Genomic DNA, 20,517 nt, shown 5'->3' with positions numbered 1-20,517 from the left:
CTAGGGGTTAAACCCAGGGAAGCTTTACCACCAAGCTACATTTACTTTGAGACAGGATCTTGCTAAGTTGCCCCAGGCTGGCCTTGGACCTGTGATCCTCCTGTCTCAGTCTCCTATATAACTGAGATCACAGGCATGCTTCACCATGCCTGTATTAGTGTTTTCATTTTTAATTTCCAAGCAAAACATTTTATTATGTAACATCCTTTAGGTTCAGGATATGAGCCATGCTGCCTTTGAGGACAGGGTAAGCATACAGGTTGCCTATGAGGATAGAGTAAGGCTTGTATGCCCTGGCCTCGTCCTCTGATCTATCACTAGTTGGAGGAAAAACAGGCTCTTGACCTCAGATTTTTTTTTAATCTATAAATTAAATACCTCCTAAGGCATCCCACAAGTTTTCATTAGTATTAAGTAAATCAGTATTTTAAATAATTTACAGAATATGATACATTTAAATATTTGTTCAAGTCAAGGAAAACATATACGCACACACAAATGTATAGTTTGTATAATTTGTGACCAAGGATATTCTAAATGATCAAAATGAGTAATTTTTCAGGTCTTTTCTAACACTGGGGAAAATACTCTGTGTCTCATAGCACTTTACAGAGCGACACTTCCATGTACCTGTGCTTGAGTTTAACATCCCTCTTTTTTCTTATTTCCCAACTTAGTCAGTGACTACCTTGGTGCTCTCCATTTCCTCCTCCTCTTAAAAGTGGAACACTTCATGAATTTGTCACCCTTGCACAAGAATCATGTTAAACTTCCCTGCATCTTTCCAATTTTAATAATATGTGCTGGTAAAGCAAGCACGACTTTGGTCTTTTAAAGGCCACATTTGTTGAGAAAATAACACAAAAGCTAAACACTAACTCCCCATGTTTCTCCTGAACCCCCGCCCCCAAATATATACTAAAGCAAGACTGTCTGTAAATCCACTTGGGCTGTCAAAAGAAAAAAGAAGAAAAGAAGAATTATGCAGGAAGTAGAAAAGTCAATGAGACAAATTAGAGGAAATAAAGAATTCTGGTGTGGATTGAACTGACAAGCACAAGAACAAAATGATAAAGACCTTTAATCACATCAGAAAGTATAAAACCATGTAAGTACAAGGACTAGAAAATGTTAATAATAAACTTTGTCCTATTACATAAGAGACAAAATGAACTGCCAAGACTTGAGAAAGGTCAGATCTATCACATATTGTGTCTGTATTGAATGTTCATATTGAAACTAATTGGAAGTCTAATGAAGAGTTTGTTTTACTAAAAAAGAACAATCTCATGAAGAGTCAGATATTTTAAAATATGGGAGACTCTTCACCCACGGTGATTGCCACAAGATTATACTTGGGTTAGTCTTCTATAGCATGAGACACAAGCAGCAGATGAGCTATTCCATTGAAGGTCATCCAACATCAAACAACCACACATCAACTAGTGTGTGAGTCCTAGCTGAGACCAGAGAAACCAGATAGCCAAGATCAGCCAAGATCAGCAAAACTGCCCAATTAATGCACAGCTCAGTCCCTCCTTAAAGGATATCTTATATGGGCTAGGATCAAGAGCAAACTGGGGAGACCACTGAGGAGGCTACTGGAGTATACTGTGCTGATATCCCCTAACTACTGATCAAGACTAACATCACAAAAAGTGAGACCACAAGCATGATGTGCCTTCTAATGTGCTGCATAGGGGGGACACATCACCAAGGGAATCTTCTTTCCCCCACATAGAACCTGCTTTGATTAACTACCAATTTATAAGAAACACAGGGACAGAAAACAGGTTAAACAATAACAGGAGGCAGCAATCATCAAAATGCAGACTGGAAAACCCTACAAGGCTGGGGCCCAGTTCAGTAGTAAAGCATGAACGCATGAGGCCCTGGGTTCAATCCCTAGCACTGAAAAATAAATACATAAACAAAAAAGGAAAACCCTACAGCACAAATTGCCTGGTTCTTAAACAAATAAAGGATGGAGGACAGTGAGTGGAGGGGGAGGGCTGTGGGATGGGAAGGATGGTAGAATGAGACAGACATTATTACCCTATGTATACATGTATGATTATACCACTGAAGTGACTCTGCACCCCACACAGGCAGAGGAATGAGAAGTTGTGTTCCATTTGTATACAAGGTGTCCAAATGTGTTCTACTGTCATGTATAACTAAGTAGAACAAATAAGGAAAAAATAGAGGGGAGACCAGTAGAATAGAAAAGGGGATCAGGGGAGGGAAGAGAGAGAAAGGGGAGGTATTGGGGAATCAAATTGATCAAATCATACTGTTTTATTGTGTGCACATATGAATATACAAATCCCATTGTTATGTATAATTATAATGTGTCAATTAAAAGGAAAAAATAAATAATTTTTTCATATTAAATTGTTAAAAAAAGCGGGCTGGGGATGTGGCTCAAGCGGTAGCGCACTCGCCTGGCATGCGTTTGGCCCAGGTTCCATCCTCAGCACCACATACAAATAGAAATGTTGTGTCCTCTGAAACCTGAAAAATAAATATTAAAAAATCTCTCTCTCTCTCTCTCTCTTTAAAAAAATTGTTAAAAAATTAATGAAACATAGAAGATTTAATATAAAAGAGATGACTATGAATGGCATGACCAATATATGCATTCCCTTATTCTAATGCAGAGGTTAGCAAACGGTGCTTTTTTAATTTTATCTATTTATTTTTTAAATAATTATTCTTCATTGATGCATTGTAATTATACATAATAGTGAGACTAAGTTATGTGCATGTACAAATATGGCATAAGGAATTCTGACTCTTTTTAAACAAATGTTAATATGTAAAAAAACAGAAGACTTTCTCCGAGATCTTTATTTTGGAGTTGGGAGGCTACAAAGTTCTTCTGAAAAGTAGTGTCCTGGGAAACACAAAGGGTATTTTCATATATATATGCCAGAGAAATCAAAGAGTTATGTGTATCTGAACTTTAAACACAATAAAGGAGTGCTCTATTAAAATAATGAAAATTGTATTTCCCCAAATGAAAAGAAATGAAAATGGTACATTTATAATACGTATCATTGAATCAACTATGTTAACACCTTGCTTAGATCTATTTGGAATCAAATGTTGAAAAATAAATAAATAAATAAATACATAAGGAACCCAAATAGGAAGCAGGTAATCTAAAGATTAAAAGGCAATCTATAGTCAGGTGCAGTGGTGAACGCCTATAATTTGAGCTACTCCAGAGGCAGAAATAGGAAGATTGCAAGTTCAAGGCCAGACTAGACAACTTAAAGAGACCCTGTCTCAAAATTTAAATTAAAAGAAAGCAAAACCAAGACTAGGGATGTAGCTCAGAATAGAGCACCCTTGGGTTCAATTTCCAGTACTACAAAAAAAATAAATAAAGTCTGTAGAAAACTTAGCTTTAAAAAACACATTTATGAAACAATCAGGGAAATTCAGATTGTAACTTTATATTTGATAATATTAAGGAATTACTGGGTTTTTAAATATGTAACAATTATATTGCTATTGCTTTTTTTCAGTCCTTACAGAAATGCATAGTAAAATATTTATGGATGAAAAGATATACTTGGATATGTTCCAAACTAATTTACTTGGGAGGGAGATGTGGGTGGGAGTATAAACAAAACAAGATTAGACATGAAATGATAATAATTTGAAGCTGATTGATGAGTGTGTGAGGGTTCATTATATTATTCTCACTACCTTTGAGTATGTTTGAATTTTTCTGTTTAAAAAAAAGTTTTAAGAGTATTAGAGAATATCATTTATACATAATGCATCACAGGCAAAGGTGCATAGACACTACTCTTTTTCACGGTTGACAATTAAACCCTGTCATTGCCAAAAGTCTTCCTCTTTTGCAAGTCTTTGCTCCTCTGAAGAGGACTCTCGGACTAGAGAGTGGCCTGAACCTATTTAAGAATAAAATAAGATACAGCAATCTCACTTCTAGGTATTTACACAAAGGATTTGAAATCAATATGTTGAAGAGATATTTGCACTCCCATTATCATTCACAATAACCAAGATATGGAATCAACTTAAGTGTCTATCAGCTGATGATTAGATAAAGAAAATTTGGTGTGTATAAACACAGTGGAATAGTATTTGACCTTTAAAAGGATAGAGTCCTATAAATAACATGGATGAACCTGGAGGACAATTGCTAAGTGAAACAGCCAGGCACAGAAAAACAAATATTTCATGTTCTCTCTCCCATGGGGAATTTAAAAAAATCCATCAAAAGTTCCCCAAACAAGACTTGGTGCAGTGGCACATGCCTGTAATACTAGTGGTTCTGGAGGCTGAGGCAGGAGGATCACTAGTTCAAAAGCCAGTCCTCGCAACTTATTGAGGTCCTAAGCAACTCAGTGAGACCCTATCTCTAAATAAAATACAAAAAAAAAAAAAAAGGCTAGGGATGTGGCTCAGTGGTTGAATGCCCTTAAGTTCAATCCCCTGTACCAAAAAAAAAAAAAAGAAAAGAAAAGAAAAAAAAATCTCAACACAAAGAAGTGATAAATCTTTAATGAGATGGAAATGCTAATTATCTTGATTTGATTATTATGTGTTATATACATGTGTCCAATTATTGCACTATACCCCATAAATATGTGCAACTATTAGATGTCAATAATAAAAAAATTTTTCTACCTCCACATTTTTATCGATGTATTATAGTTGTACATAATGATGGCATTTTGTTATATATATATATACACACAATATAACAACATAATTTAGCCAATATCATTCCTCAACACTTCTCCCTTTCCTCTACTTAACTCCTTTTTTATTTTCATAAGATCCACCTCCACCTTTCTTTTCCTTTTTAATAACTTCCACATATGAGAGAAAACACACAACCCTTGACCTTTTGAGTCTGACTTATTTTGCTTAACATAATGGTCTCAAATTCCCTCCATTTTCCTGCAAATGACAACATTTCATTTTTCTTTATACTATGTTTTCTTTATACTGTTACTGGATACCCAAGCTGGTTCCATAATTGGGCTATTATGAATTGTGCTGCTATACACACGGGTTTGCATGTATCAATATAGCATGATAACTTCGTTTCTTCAGGATGAATACTGAGGGGTAGTACAGCTGGGTCATTGGTGGTTCCATGCCTAGTCCTTTGAGCAAGCTCCATATTAATTTCCACAGTGGTTGTACTAATTTACACCACCGATAGTGTAAAAGTGTTGCTTTTTCTCCACATTCTCTCCACCATTTATTATTGTTTATTCTTGATGGCTGCCATTCTGACTCAGGTTGGTTCTCAGTGTAGTTTTGATTTGCATTTCCCTTATTGCTATAATGTTGAACATTTTTTCATATGTTAATAAGAAAAAATTTTAGTGAGTAAAAATTTAAAATGATTGAACTCATGGAAGCAGAGAGGCTGGGACAGGGGAATAGGGAGATAATGATTAAAAGGTACAAAGACTGGATTAGACAAGAGGGAAAGGTGGGATATTTTTATATTTATTGTACAGCATGGTAAATATAGCAACTAATAATGTATTTCACATTTCAAAATTGCTTAAAGAACAAATTTCAATTTTTCCTCACCAAAAAAAATTTATTTGAGGTGATCAACATAATTAGCTTTCTTTAATTATCCCACATTTTATTCATAAATCACATCATATTTACCTGAATATTTACAACTGGAAGTGGTCAATTTGCAATAACATTTTTCAGAGAATGAAAGAAAAGCATGGTAGAGACATATTCAGTGGGTCCTATAGACTGCAATGTGTTATTGTACACTCCCTGAATGACTTCTGTTTTTAATTAGCCAGATTTTTCAAATTATTAAAATAAAATCACATTTATGGCAAAAACAATCCAAATGGCACAGAGCGTGGGAGAAAGGAGAAAACCAAAAGTCTTCCCTCTGAAGACTCAGTCTCACTCCCAGAGATGTGAAACCACTTAATTTACATATTCCTGAGTATATGTTCAGAAATGTTTAATGCATAATTGCAACCTCTGTGTGCTTGTATGTGTGTGCATGCAAAAGTTATTTTTAAAGAATATTTCACTAAGCACAAGGGTGTTCTGGCCTTTGGTCAATTGTATTATAAACAATTATTCATGAATATATATTTTGCAGCAACACTTATATTCACAAGAAGGCCCGCAGCTTAATCATAGCCCTTTTGTCATATAATTTTCCATTCTAATATATTTATATTTTCAATTGATTATTTGAAAATATAGCTGAAATTTTCACCATAAATAAAAAGATACATTAAAATGAAAACAAATTAATGGCTTATTTATCATTGTTTCTTTAAACCTTTCAAATTGAAATTGTTTAGATAGATTTTCCTCTGGGATTGATTATGATGCTGTCTCACATCAACAAAATAATGCAAAATCTGAGGGTATGAAAAGAAAAAACAAGATTGATGTCTTTGCTTACTCTTGTATCATCTGCCTGATTTAGAAGTAGAAATAGTTATGTTATAGATAAATGCAACAAAGTTTTCAAAGTATATTAAAATTACCAGAATGAGTTTTTAGTAATACCTGTCTGCAATTATTCACCTTTATATTTTTTAAAGTTCTAAGGTTTTGTAGCAATAAACAAAAGTGTCTCATTCTCTAAAAATTCAATCCACTAATTTTCCATAAAACATAAGTGCTGCACTTCTTTAAGATGGCTCTCAATTAAACATTGCCTACAGATTTCTTTTTTTCCTATTATTTATTTTACAGCATTTTAAGATTCATCTGAGGCTTGAGTTAACTATTATCATATATTTTTTTAAATACTCTATTGACATATGCCTATTTTGTTTGTGTACTTCCAATGATTACTGGTTTTTCAAATTACTGAAAAAGAGTAAGAAAGGTAGCACTGTAGTTCTATGCAAGACTGGCTTCGTGAGCGTATGAATTGCACATTACATAGCACCCCATGTTTCAAAGAGCCGCATGCATGGTTTACTGGTCTGCAGTCCTCATCTTGAAACTCCTAATAATTTAATCTTAAACTTGTGTTTTGTAGGTGAAAGTCTGAAGGAACAATGGTGTGCATGCATAAACAGAAACACACAATATATGTACCCATCATTCCTTCTAAATACTCTATTTGTATATAGTATGATGGATGTTACATGATGGAAGTATCCCAGTAGACCCAGCCTCGGTGACCAACAGGACTCAAGGCAAATCCAAAATAAGCATTTTATGGGAGCTGTGGGCTTCCACAGAGTGTTGGTAGAAGGTGCATGTATCAAGAAGTAAAATAAAAGCCAGTTGTTAGGGCTTGGGGATGTGGCTCAATGGTGCAGGGCTTGCCTGGCATGTGTGAGACTCTGGGTTTGATCATCAGCTCTTGGGGGAAAAAAACAAACAGACACAGTTGTTAGTTTTTTGTAGCTATTCCAATATTGCAATAAAAATGAAATACATATGTATAGACAAAATGCAAATTGTGAAATTTCAGTGATTCTGCAATACAAATTAAATATTGTATTTACATTGAAAAAAATGTATTTACATTTAATATTGGCATCCCATGATATAAAAATGAATGGTTAAATAAAAGCACTTCAATAATTAAATTTTTAATTGTTCTTTACTTAGATCAGCATTATACAACAACAACAAAAACAACAAAATGACTGTGGAAGAGAGAAAAAAGCTTTATGTTTTAGAAACTTTAATAACATTCCCCTGATTTTTAAACAAGGGGCCCCATGTTTTCCTTTTGCACTGGGTCTCACATTTTCTGTAACTAGTTCTGGTTACATATCCTTTGTCTGCCCTGGAATCCTCCTGCAGGAAGCATCTGTCTCCCATTCTGAAGTCATTAGTTTACTCTCACAGCTGAGGTTTGACCTGAGAAAGAACGTCTTTATTTTGGCAAATGGGCAGAACTGGCAAACAGAAGCAACAAAAGGAATAATCATGTGTCCTACAGTCCAGCCTGGTAAAATGCTTAGGCTCCGATAGATGAGGTTTTCTTTGCTTCGTTGTGGTTTACACCTGTGGATTTTTCACACTGAAGAACAGTTGTCAAATACAGTAAATATTTACCCCTCATCACTTCTTGTATAAAAACTTAAAAGCCTTCTCAGCACTACCTTACTCTGAACTTTCTTTTCTCTTAGAGCTATTAGAAATGATCTAGAACTAACCCTAAGCTATGCTATTAATTTTTGTTATGTGTTTTGTTGTTGTTGTTTTTATCTCTGATGCACCATCTTGAGATTTCAACAAATAGTTTTGAGAGCCAATTTTATGAGAAACAACAGGCTGGGCACTTGGGATACCATGAAATAGAGTTCCACCTTCAAGGGGTTCAGGTGTCATGGTCCTTCAGAGGGAATAGTGAGGCCAGCATATGATGAAGAGTCATCTGGTGGTTCACAGGCAAAGTTCTTTTGGATTTTTTTCACACCGACCAGCAGACTATTTTTCGAGGTACATAAATCACTCCTTAATAGCCAGTTAAGCGTATTAGGTTAACTTAGAGCACCACTGGGTAAATATATTATTGCTGCAGGAAATGGCAAGAAAGGATTGAAACTGCCTTATTTTGGAGGAGAAAAATACTCCTTTAGAAAAAAAAATGTTATGCTTTTGAGTTGAAATTTCAGTTCCCCTGATTTGTGAACCCAAGTACAGAAATGTTGTTTAGGAGAATCAGAACAAAATACAAGTCCCAAATCTGCAATTCAGAGTAACTTCACTGACAATGATCAAACTCATTCCTCAAACTGTGACAGGATGCTGTTACACTTCCAAGGTCCGTTCATGCCTACTTCTCTGAGGTCCTTTATTTCCAGCATTCTCTCACTCTTCTTCATTCTCAACTCCCACATTAAGAGTAATAACTGGTAGCCATGCACAGCAGCACACATCTGCAATCCCAGCTACTGGGGAGGCTGAGGCAGAAGGATCACATAATTGAGGCCAGCCTGGGCAATTTAGGAAAACCCTCTCTCAATATAAAAAAATGAAAGGGCTGTGAGTATAGTTTGATGGCAAAGCACCTCTGATTCAGTCCTCAGTACCACAGGAAAAAAAATTAAAATAAAAAGAGTAATAACTTGCAATTTGATTCTAGAGAGTTGTGCTTTTGGTTTTATTACAAAAATGTTCTTAAAATGATATAATGCATACTTCAGATTATTTATATAATGTTGGAAGACAGATTTTGAGGGACTTGTTTGCATGCAGTGCTCATGGGTAATTTGCCCAGTAGTCCCCAGTTACACCATATTTGTCTATTCCTTAACATCTACTCCTTCCTTCTTCTACTACTACTGATTTTTAGCTGGACACATAGCAACCTGATATGAAGACATTTCCAGCTTCTCTATCAGTTGGGTATGTCCATATGATTAAGTATTATCTAATGTGATATAAGCAAAAGTACATATATAATATACTTTTTCTTGTCTGGAAGGCAAATGTGACAACTGAAACTTCAGTGACCACTTTGAACCTTGAGATGGAACACTAAATACTGTAAAGACAATAGGAGCCTGACTCCTTGATGACTTTAAAGACTACCTATTTCTAGACTTTTACATGAAAGAAAAAGAAAGGTTCGTTTTGGTAAAGCCACTGTTATTTTGTGCCTCTGATACTTGCAGCCAGATGTAATTCTGACTGATAACAGATTGTCGTAGATTCCTGACTCACTCTGCTTAGGTGAACCCAGTCTTAATACTCATACTTTTTTCTCTACCTTAAAGATTCTTGCTCCTTCTGCTAGAGAATCTTTAAGGAAAGTTATGTTGTTCACAGTTATAGTCAATTTATCTTAGTTATAAAAATTATTTAAAGAGCCTAACAACTGCAAATATTAATGTACTAGCTGCAAATATCAGTTACAGGTTTTCTATCAATGTATATTGTGATTCTACAAAGACTTTGATTTATCTAAAGCATTCAGCACTAAGCCCACATCTAGATTGGTTTCTGATTCTATCCATCCCACCAGCTCCCACAATTCAACATTTAATTAGCAAAATTAATTTACTTTTAGAAAACAGGGTATCTGAGATCCAGCTCATGCTTGGAACAAGTCTGGTGGGAGCATCATTTCCCTTCCTAATTGAACTTGGGAGAGTATTTCTTGAGTTGGTCATTGAAGAAATCAGTAGTATGGGGGAGTCTGGAGATGCCAAGTCATAAATCAGAAGAAAACTGATGCACTTCCAATCCAAAGGACAAGGTGAGAACAAGATGAACAAATAAGTTGCAGAGTCACTAGTGGAGAAATTCTCAGTGAGGTGGGGGCACACAATTAGGTCTAGAAGAAAGAGTTAAGATCCAGTCCTGCAGCACAGTAAGTACCAGAGTGTCTCTTTACCTCAGGCCTTGCAGACACGAGTGAGAGAAGTTCCAGTGGTCTAAAAATGAAAAAGAATCCAAGATCATGAGCTACTGCCACAAATATGAGATGGATATGCTGGCAGGAATGACAAATTAAGGTACAGGTCAGGCACATTGGCACACACCTATAATCCCAGTGATTCAGGAGGCTGAGGCAGGAGAATCGCAAGTTCAAAACCAGCCCGAGCAACTTAGGTAGACCCTAAACAACTTTGTGAAAATGAAAAATGAAAAATAAAAGGGCTGGGATGTGGCTCAGTGGTAAAGCACCCCTGGGTTCAATCCCTGGGACCAAAAAAAAAAAAAAAAAGGCAAAAAATAAATAAATAACTACATAAAAACAAAAGTTTGAGAAAAGTTATGAATGTTATTTTAACTCTATAGTTGATACCTCTCTTTAATTAAAATTTTTGGGGTTCTGTGTGAACACAGCCCTATTATTACCAACAGATGGTGATCAATGTAAAGGTTATTTTCCACTAGAAACTACTCAGTTCCCTTGCAGAGAACCAATCCCATCATGAAAATCCTGATGCATCTAATAAATTCATTTTAACTCAAGTCATAATGATCAAAAATGTTGAACATTAAATTAGTAACTGAAGCAAACTATTCCCAAACTCAAAATATATTGGTTGGAATAACTGGGCAATTTAGTTCCCTCAAAAGCGAGAGCAAAATATCTCAGCCAATGGCAACAAATATCCAGAATTCAGTAAGAAAATTAAAATAATAGCTTGCAAATGAATTCCAGAGAGCCTTACCTAGGCTTTCCTTTCCATTCCCTTAATCAGGATGGTTTGAAAAATAGTTTCTTGCCCTTGAGAGCTGATACCAGTTTAGCCTCAGAGCTCCATGTTCTTTGTTCTGTATTGAAAGGGGTTTTTCATAGTGGGATAGGGAGGCTCCTCTGTAAAGAAAACACCGAAGCTCCAGGAGGAAGCACTAGAATATGGGAGCTGGCCCAATATATTGGACATCAGGAGCTCTGCAATCTGATTTGCAGGCTGTCATACCATGTACAGGGAGAGCCAAGCAAGCATCCATTTCCAATATGGTTTCTTCTTTTGTCCCAAGGCCAGACCCAAAGCCTTTGACACCAAAGCAAGCCAAGTAACAAAGTCTGCTCTGTTAGCAGGAAACACTAAAGTATTTTAATGTTTCTTATGTGCTTTGTACTCAATGGGTACCAAACAACAGATATGAGTTCTGCCTACAATGAAGTTGGCAAAACAAGAAATAAACATGTGTAATGATTTTTTTGTGAATCTGAATCTCCTATTAGACTGTAAGCTCAAGGACAGTGGGGTCTGTACTCATCATTCACAGCTGCCCACTATAGTCCAGGCTCTGCCCACTCAATAAATGCTTAAGTAAATGAGTGAATATAAATCACTGAACTAATGATAAAAGGAATGTACCCAAAGAGAGGGGTAGAAAATGAAAGCTGGAAGCAGTCATGCAAGCAAAGAGAGCAAAGTGGACAATTGGTGTTTTGGAGGTTTGGTTAGAGTTGGACCTTCCCATTGCCTGCAGAATAAAAGACTCTCAGTTGGCAGGGCCCTGACTTTGGGGTCAGACTTCCCTATCAAATATATAAAGCATTATCAAGGGAGAACACAAAGCAGCCAATGCCCCAACTCCAATGTCAAGGCCGTCTTGCCCATAAAACAACCATGGGATCTTGGCAGGGGTTCCCAGGACAACTTCTTTTCTGGAGTCTAGGTATCTCCATACAATGACACTGTGCAATGGGACTTCCTTTGGTCCCTAGTCCTTTTTTAATAATTTATTTATTTTAATTAGGTATATATGACAGCAAAATGTGTTTTGATTCATTGTGGTCCCTAGTCCTTTGATACAAATTTTAATTGTAAAATTGCAATTTAGGTGTTTGGGGCTCTATGATTTGTAAGAAGTAGCAGACATCTGGGAAAATCAGCTCTAGATTGCCTGGCCACTCTTGACAGGAGCCCAGGCTACATCCAGGACAGCTGGACAACAGCTCACAGACCAATGCATTTCATTACCTGGTGAGGTTGATAGAAATGTCTCACCTTTGACAGAAAAGGATGGATCCAGTTTTCTCAAAGACTCACAGCTGTTGTAATAACACCACTCATCTTCCTTTACAATCAGCATACGCCAAACCCAGTCTGGAGTGGTGAAAAGCCAGATCCCTCTTTGGCAAGGTGCCTCCTCTTTCTTTCCCAAAAGTTCTGGTTAGGGACCATAAAGCCCGTACAGAATCCCGGCAGATAACAGATGGTATACTCACGATGGGATAGTTGAAGAAGAGTTTAGCAAGAAAACTACTTTCAAAGGTGTGAGCAGGACAGGAAGTAAGCAAAGGACATTACTCTAGTGCTATCCCTTGGATTGTTCCCACCCTTCAGTACACGCAAGGGTACAGTGAAGTTACAGTAACTTGAAGACAGAGAGACTGTGTGCAGGGGGCTGCCAGCTGGGAGTCAGGGCACAGCAAGCTGATGAAACCCTTCTGAGAAGAAATCAGAGGAATATTCTCCTCCCTCCAGTCTCCTTCACCAATACCAACAGGGAACTACAGGGCAAAGTGCTCTCTGCCATCATCTTCCACCTCAAAGCAGGCACAAAGCAACAGGGCCAAGTGACCGTGGGCTGAAACCTCTGAAGCTGAGTCAAAATAAATCTTTGCTTCAAGTTGCTTGTTTATCTTGTCACGGTGACAGAAATGTGACTAACACGATGATTTAAAAAAGGTACTTACATATACATGTTTACAAATTATTAAATAATGAGTGTACCATGTGCTAGACACCCTACTAAGTATTTTACACTTGTAACTTCAAACCATTATTATTAAGTATTGTTAAATGTCATTATTTTTCCCTGCTTTGGAGAAGAGGAGTGGGTGGGGCTGTAGCTCAGTGGTAGAGAGCTTGCCTGACAGCCTGTTTGTTCCTTGGCACCCCGTAAAAATAAAAAAATAAAATAAAAGCAATGTGTCCATCTACAACTAAAAAAAAAAAACAACACTTTTTTGGGGGCTCTATAATTTGTAAGAAGCAGTAGTAGCCCCCCAAAAGGTGTTTTTTGTTTGTTTATTTTTAGTAAAAGAGGAGTGTAAGGCTTAGAGAAGTTAGCTAACTTCCCCAAATATTATATGCAGGGCTCAAATATTCAGGGCTCAAATCCCTATAGTTCATGTACTTAAACATAAAAATATTATTAAAATTCAAAGGTCAAAAGATATATTATCCAATTCCTCTGACCCAATAAACACACTTATAAAACTACTAATCCAAAAGAGAGACAGTACTATTCTGAAATTAGATGGATATGATGGTTATAAAATAATGTAAATGTCCTTAATGCCATTGAATTGTACACTTAAAAATGGTCAGAATAGCTAATTTTATGTGATAAAATTTATCACAATAAAAACAATTTTAGAATTCAACAAGAACAAAAAATAAAGCAGTGTTTCAAACTAAAAAGGGGCCTTTCTTTCTTTCTTCCTTTCTTCCTTTCTTTCTTTCTCTCTCCCTTCCTTCCTTCCTTCCTTCCTTCCTTCCTTCCTTCCTTCCTTCCTTCCTTCCTTCCTTCCTTTCTTTCTTTCTTTCTTTCCAGGGATGACACCCAGGAGCGCTTAACCACTGACCCACATCGACAGCCTATTTTTATATTTTATTTTGAGACAGGGCTCACTAAGTTGCTGAGACTGGCTTTGAACTCCTGATCCTCCTGCCTCAGTTCTCTGAACTGTTGGGAATACAGGCCTGTGCCACTGTGTCTGCCTCAAAAGGGGGTTTTCATGTGTTGCTTTAAATACTTACATCACAAAATTAATGACAAAATTAAATATTATAAATGCACATTATCGATTTTGTTTCCACATATACAATTGTATATTCGAGTTGCCTAAAAACTTTTAAACCATCTTCTAAGGAGATGGAATTTTTCTTAAATTTGATTTTGTCATATATTTGGCCATGGCAATTTTCAATCAAAAATGAATAGCCTTTGGGCTGGGGTTGTGGCTCAGTGGTAGAGCGCTTGCCTAGTACTTGTGAGGCACTGAGTTCAATCCTTAGCACCACATAAAAATAAAGAAAGAAAATAAAGATATTGTGTCCACCTACAACTAAAAATATTTTTGTAAAAAATGAATAGCCTTGCCTAGCATGTGTAAGGCCCATGTTCAAATCCCAGCACCCCACTCCCACCACAACACACACACACACACACACACACACACACACACACACACACTTTAGAAGGCTAAACTAATACTTAATGAAGAGAAAAGCAAAGATAGCTTTGGACATGAAGTGACACAGACTTTGCCATCCGTCAACCGCTGAGAATTATCTGAGGAGTTATCATAGCAATTGAGAAGTGTACCCAAGGAAGAGATCAGCATGGAAAAATTAAAAGTGGTAAGGAAAAAAAAAAGAAAGAAAGACAGCACCACATAAACAAAGATGCGGGTTGCTACATTATTTTTCATTGAAAATAAAATAAGAAGTAATTGTAATACCCAGAAAGAATGAGGAAATTAGCTATTTTATAGTACTTTCACTTGAGAGTATATTATGTAGCCATTAAAAATTATAATAATGAAGTTTTTATAGCAACATGGAAATACTTATGCTTAATGTTAAATAAAAAAATAAAATGCAAAATTTTATTGACATTATGCTTATCTGCAATATAAATATATGTGTGAGTGTGGATGCAGACTGAAATAAAACATGCAAAAACTAAAGCAGTGATTGTGATTGAGTGGGAGACTTATGGATGGTTTTTTTCCCTTTACTCTCTCAGCTTTCTATAATATTTTCTATAATATTTTTTTCCATTTCATTGTTGTATTAGTTTTCTATTATTATTATTATGATGAAACAAATCACCCCAAAACCTAGAGGCTTAGACAATAAGCATTTGCTTTCTCACAGCTTTGCCAGATTCTTCAGTCTCAAGATTGCAGTGAGCTCCAGCCTCCACCAAGGGAAGGTTCACTTCCAGGCCCACTCTGATAGCTGTTGACAGGATTCAGTTCCTTCCGTTGTCATATGGAGAGCCTGGGTTCCTCCCTGGCTGTCATCCAAAGCCTACCCCCATCCTTGTCACATGGTCTCTCCGTGGGGCAGCTGAAAACGTGGCAGCTGGTTCTCATCAGAGCAAACATGAGAGAGCAAGCAAGGGCAAACATGATGAGAGCCAGTGTCTTTCTGCAGCATAATGTCAGAACCAAAATCTCACGCCTTTGCCTTATTCTGCAGGGTAGATGTGTGTTTCTGGGACCAGTCTGCACTCAAGAAATTGGGAATCATTAGGACCATCTTAAAGGCTGCCTACCACAGTTCTCATAAAATAAAATACTTATGAATAAGAACTCTTCTTTTCATCATCCAACAGTGTCTAAAATCAGCCCCATGAGCCATTTTTCTTTGGGACTAGGACTTAGCAACTCTATTTTAGCACAATTAACAACTCTTTTTTAGCACAGTTATCAGTGGGAGCCAATTAGAAGTATCTAAGTGTACTGTGAAGTTTATGCTTCTAGTCATATCAAGAGACCCCTCAAGACTCTTTCTGAAAGGGCTGCAGTGGAGGTGAAGGCTGGTAGGGAGAGAAGTGTAAAATCAAGCTGCTACTGGCACCCAAAAACGGAATGAGCTCCTCCTCTCCACCTGCCCCCTGAGAGTGAGGATTTCATTTTGTTTTTTCTTTGACGTGTCTTTGATGCTTTTGACTTGGGAAAGACCACCTTATATTTTTTTAAAGGGTTGGAAGGAGAATGAAAAGACAATCAAGAAAAACAACACTAACCAAGCCCCATCTAATAGTTTATCACAGCTACATAGAATTCTCCTATAACAGCTGCACAAGGCTTACAGGATGATAACATATAACTTTTCATACAGAATTATCTGATATCCATGGTAGACCAAAGACATAAGTAGGGATGAGAAAAGAAGAAGAATGGAAAATAAAGATGACCTCCTCTCCCCAGAGAATCAGAAAGAGCAAGAAAAAGATTCATCAATTATGGGGTGATGGTATCTAATTATATCCCACCTATCAATCAAAGCCACACTCCACAAAGTTGCCCACCCTGAGTTTCCCAGTCCTGAGGTTACTGTCTTTGCATCTCAAGCAGGTCATTGCAATGTGAATTTAAGAGAAAAGGGAAACATGCTGAGCTCTTTTCAGCCCAGGTCAGGTTAGAATGACACTTTTTAAAACCATTGCCTGCAGACACCTGCAACAAGAAATTGTTTGTCCTGGCTTACTGTCTGAAACACTAGGTGAGCCCTCAGAGGACTTGGAACCCTGTTCCATCTCACTGTCACAAATCTGGGAACTCTTCCTGAACTAGATAAGTCTCACTTGGAGTTTGTGATTCAAAAACAGTTGCTCCCGGGGCTGGGGATGTGGCTCAAGTGGTAGCGCGCTCGCCTGGCATGCGTGCGGCCCAGGTTCAATCCTCAGCACCACATACCAACAAAGATGTTGTGTCCGCCAAATACTAAAACAAAAAATAAATATTAAAATTCTCTCTCTCTCCCCCTCTCTCTCTCTTAAAAAAAAAAAAAAAAAAAAAACAGTTGCTCCCAATCCTCAAACCAGATGACAAATCTCCAACTAAGAAAGGTTTTCTATTTTGCTTTCTTGAAAAAAAAGAAATCTATTTTCTTTTGTTACTGTCGTTGTTGTTTGATTTGCTTGTTTTCTGTAATGAGTATGTGGGAAGATTTTTTTTCAGCCTTGTGGTAGGCAAAGATGTCTACATCCTGATCCCTAGTATTTATGACTATGTTGTGTTACAGGGTGACAGAGAATTCAAGATGCAGATGAAATTATGTTTTCTAATCATCTGACCTGAAAATAAGGAGATTATGCTGATTTATTCAATAATTGCAAGGGTCTTTAAAAATGGAACCAAATGGTGTGATGTGTCAATTACCTGGCTAATGCTAAACTTTGAAGATAAAAAGGTCTAGAAGCCAAGAAATGCAGTACCTCTAGAAGTTACTAAAGTGAGGAACAGGTTCTACCCAGTGCCTCTAGGAAGGAATGAAGCCCTGCAGACACCTTAATTTTAGCCCCCGTGAGACTCAAGTCAGACTCTGACCTCCAGAACTATAGGAAAATAAACTGAGTTGTTTTAAACTACTAAATTTATGGTAATTTGATAAGATAGTCCCAGACAATAAATACAAGCCAAACAAATTGCTAGAGTATATCTAATTCAGTCTCAGGTTGAATGGTTGTTTTCCTGGGAGAGGTTTCAGAGAAACATCAGGATGGTCTCAGCTTGGTGTAGGAATACCGTCAAAACAGGCTGAGCCTACCCCCTCCATCATTAGAAGTAGTTGTAGAAACTGCAGTCGTAAATTTCTCATCGACTTTTCACACTGAGTTGTGAGAGTAACTTTCATCTACCACAGAAATTGATTTCAGTTAGTGAAGAAATTGGAAAATGGAGGCCTGTTTATTCAATCAAAATGAATGGAAATATAAAGACATTTAACTTCTACTAATACTCTGAAAGCAAAAAGCCTGTTCTTGGCTTTCTTTAAGAATTCAGAGATATTTTGACTATTGTGGGGAAAAAAAAAGGAAGAAGTTCTTTAACATCCATGTAAATGAAAGGGGCTTAATTTTTAAAAACTTGTCCTTCATAAAATAAATTAGCTGAAGGGCTGCAGTTGTGGCTCAGCAGTAGAGTAGTCACCTAGCACATGCAAGGCCCTGAGTTCTATCCTCAGCACCACATAAAAATAAATAAATAAATAAATAAAAGTATTGTGTCCAAGTACAACTAAAAAATAAATATTTTAAAAAGTAAATTAGTTGAAATCCTATTAGTCTACTCTAGAAAGATGAAGAAATAATTCATCCTCCAAGGATAAGAACCTGTGGTTGTGGTTTAGCCATTTTAAAGCTAAGGCTGTGGTGTGTAGAACTGGTAAGTGTAGAGAGATGGACTCTTCTTCTTTAAAAGCCTTGATAATTCCATGGGAGTGTCTATCCTTTCCCAGCCCCCTTCAAGAGTCTGCCAAATGGAAGACTGGCAGATGAACGTGGATGTTAAGAGGCATATTCTTCTGAAGATGTACTTGCTGAGCTTCCAGTAACACTTAGGGGAATTATGTGCAACTATCAATGGGAGAATATGTCCCTAGTACTCTATTTTTAATTTTTTTCAATTAACAATTATGTTTAGTCAATCCCCAGCAGGATTTGCTGGTGAGATTGCTGGCTTCCTAATGCACATTTCTTTTCAGTTAGCTGAGCTAATGTTGATGACCTGTTTTCACTTGAGGATGCACTGTGAGATATATCCAGTGTCTACCTAAATGCATTTGTGAATTAAATCTTGTCTGGGAAGATTTGCTTATTCAACTTAGGGATTAGAAATTATATTGACCCAAGAAGCAAGTCTTGCTATATTTAGTCTGGGATCCATGCCAAAAATGCATAGCCAGACCAAGGGATTAAGGGGCCCTGATATTTTTACTCCAGCATCTTATAAAACATCAAGGTTAACAATTATACCACAGCGCTTGAAAGACACAATTCCCACGTTTCATTTATTTGAAAAAAAAATATTTTTGAAATTTCCTTTTCAGTTCAATGGTATTCAGTCTTGAAGGGAAAGGAAGGAATTGGAAAGGGAAAAAAATAAGCCCTTAAGCAAGGACCAGTTGATATTTTTATTCCCATTCTGTAATTTAAAAAAATACACAGAGAGGCTAATTAAGGAAATTACAGACAGGAACAACTAACTGAGTGGATAGCAAGATCAGTGTTCCAGCCTGTGTCTACCTGACTCCAGACCCCAGGCACTTATCTCTTTGCTGCTAATCCTATTTTGGTGTGAGAGAAAAAGGGGTATGTATGCTTCATTTCAGTTGGAAAAGTAAAGAAGTGAGACTATTATAATAATAGAATGGGTTCACAACCTTTCAAGGGCAGCCAAATAGCTTCTGACTCAAGCGTCCATCCCTTTTTTAGACCATCATTTTCCTCCCCTTCTCTTTCGACTTTCCTTCCTAAGAAAAGCACTGATTAAATTAAACATGAAAGCTCTAGGAGAAAAAAGTCTTCAGGAAGGCACAGATTGTCATTTATCTTTGTATCTCCAGTGTCTGGTACAATACCTGGCCCAGAATAGGTGCTTGTCACTGGCTCATCATAAGAAAGAAAGCGTGTGTTCATAAACCAATGAATCAATGATGATTGTTCTATTTATAATGCTTATTAGAAATGCTGTTTCACTTTCAAATGTAAGAAAGTATTTTGTTATTACGTTAAGTCAGATCATTTGAATATGTTAAATAATTCAAATTTCTTCCTTGTGTTACAAAAGACATAGACATGTATTTTAGTCAGTTTTTTTTTTTTTTTTTTTTTTTTGCTGCTGCAGCTAAAAGATCTGACCAGAACAATTTTAGGGGAGGAAAAGTTTATTAGAGTGCTCATGGTTTCAGAGGTCTTAGTCCATGGACAGCCAGCTCCATTCCTCAGAGCTCAAGGTGAGGCAGGACATCATGGTGGAAGAGTGTGGCACAGAGAAGCAGCTCACATGATGATCAGGAAGCAGAGAGACAGACTCCATTCTCCAGATACAAAATATATACCCCATAGCCATGCACCAGATGAGCCACTTCCTCCAGCCTCACCCCACCTGCCTTCAGTTAATTTACTTATTGGGTTAAGGCTTCCATAACCCAATCATTTCATCACTGACCTTTCTTGCATTGTCTCACACATGAGCTTTTGGGACACAGCTCACATCCAAACCATAACAACATGGAACTTTTTCCTTCTCACTATACACAGACATGCACATACATTTAGTACTGTCTTTTATTGCAATTCCAAAACAGATTTGAAATAGTGGATATTCAGAGGCTTCAGCACTCTGATCTCCTATGTAACATTCTCAGAGAGGATTTCTTTTAACTTCGTTAATTTAAAATAAAGAGATCTCTAAAAACAATAGTATTCATAGTTCTCTCTAAAATGTAGAAACCTCTGGGATAGAATTTCTAATTGTTCAACTATAATAGAAAATCATTTCAAAAACTTAGGTAGATGTGAATTAGCAAAAAGTTTCTTTTAAAAAAAAGTCACTAA

The 20,517-nt window shown here is 36.8% G+C and overlaps 1 non-coding gene across 1 annotated transcript; it reads right to left on the bottom strand.

The window, feature by feature from the left end:
* Nucleotides 1-715: 715 nt before the first annotated feature.
* LOC120883803 (U6 spliceosomal RNA) lies at nt 716-819 on the bottom strand. The gene has a single exon (XR_013424514.1). It is a non-coding gene; the product is annotated as a U6 spliceosomal RNA (small nuclear RNA).
* Nucleotides 820-20,517: the final 19,698 nt, after the last annotated feature.

This window comes from Ictidomys tridecemlineatus, chromosome 7, assembly GCF_052094955.1.
Source record: "Ictidomys tridecemlineatus isolate mIctTri1 chromosome 7, mIctTri1.hap1, whole genome shotgun sequence".
NCBI lineage: Eukaryota > Metazoa > Chordata > Mammalia > Rodentia > Sciuridae > Ictidomys > Ictidomys tridecemlineatus.
Note: the sequence above shows the minus strand (reverse complement) of the source record. Positions and strands in the feature narration are given on the sequence as shown.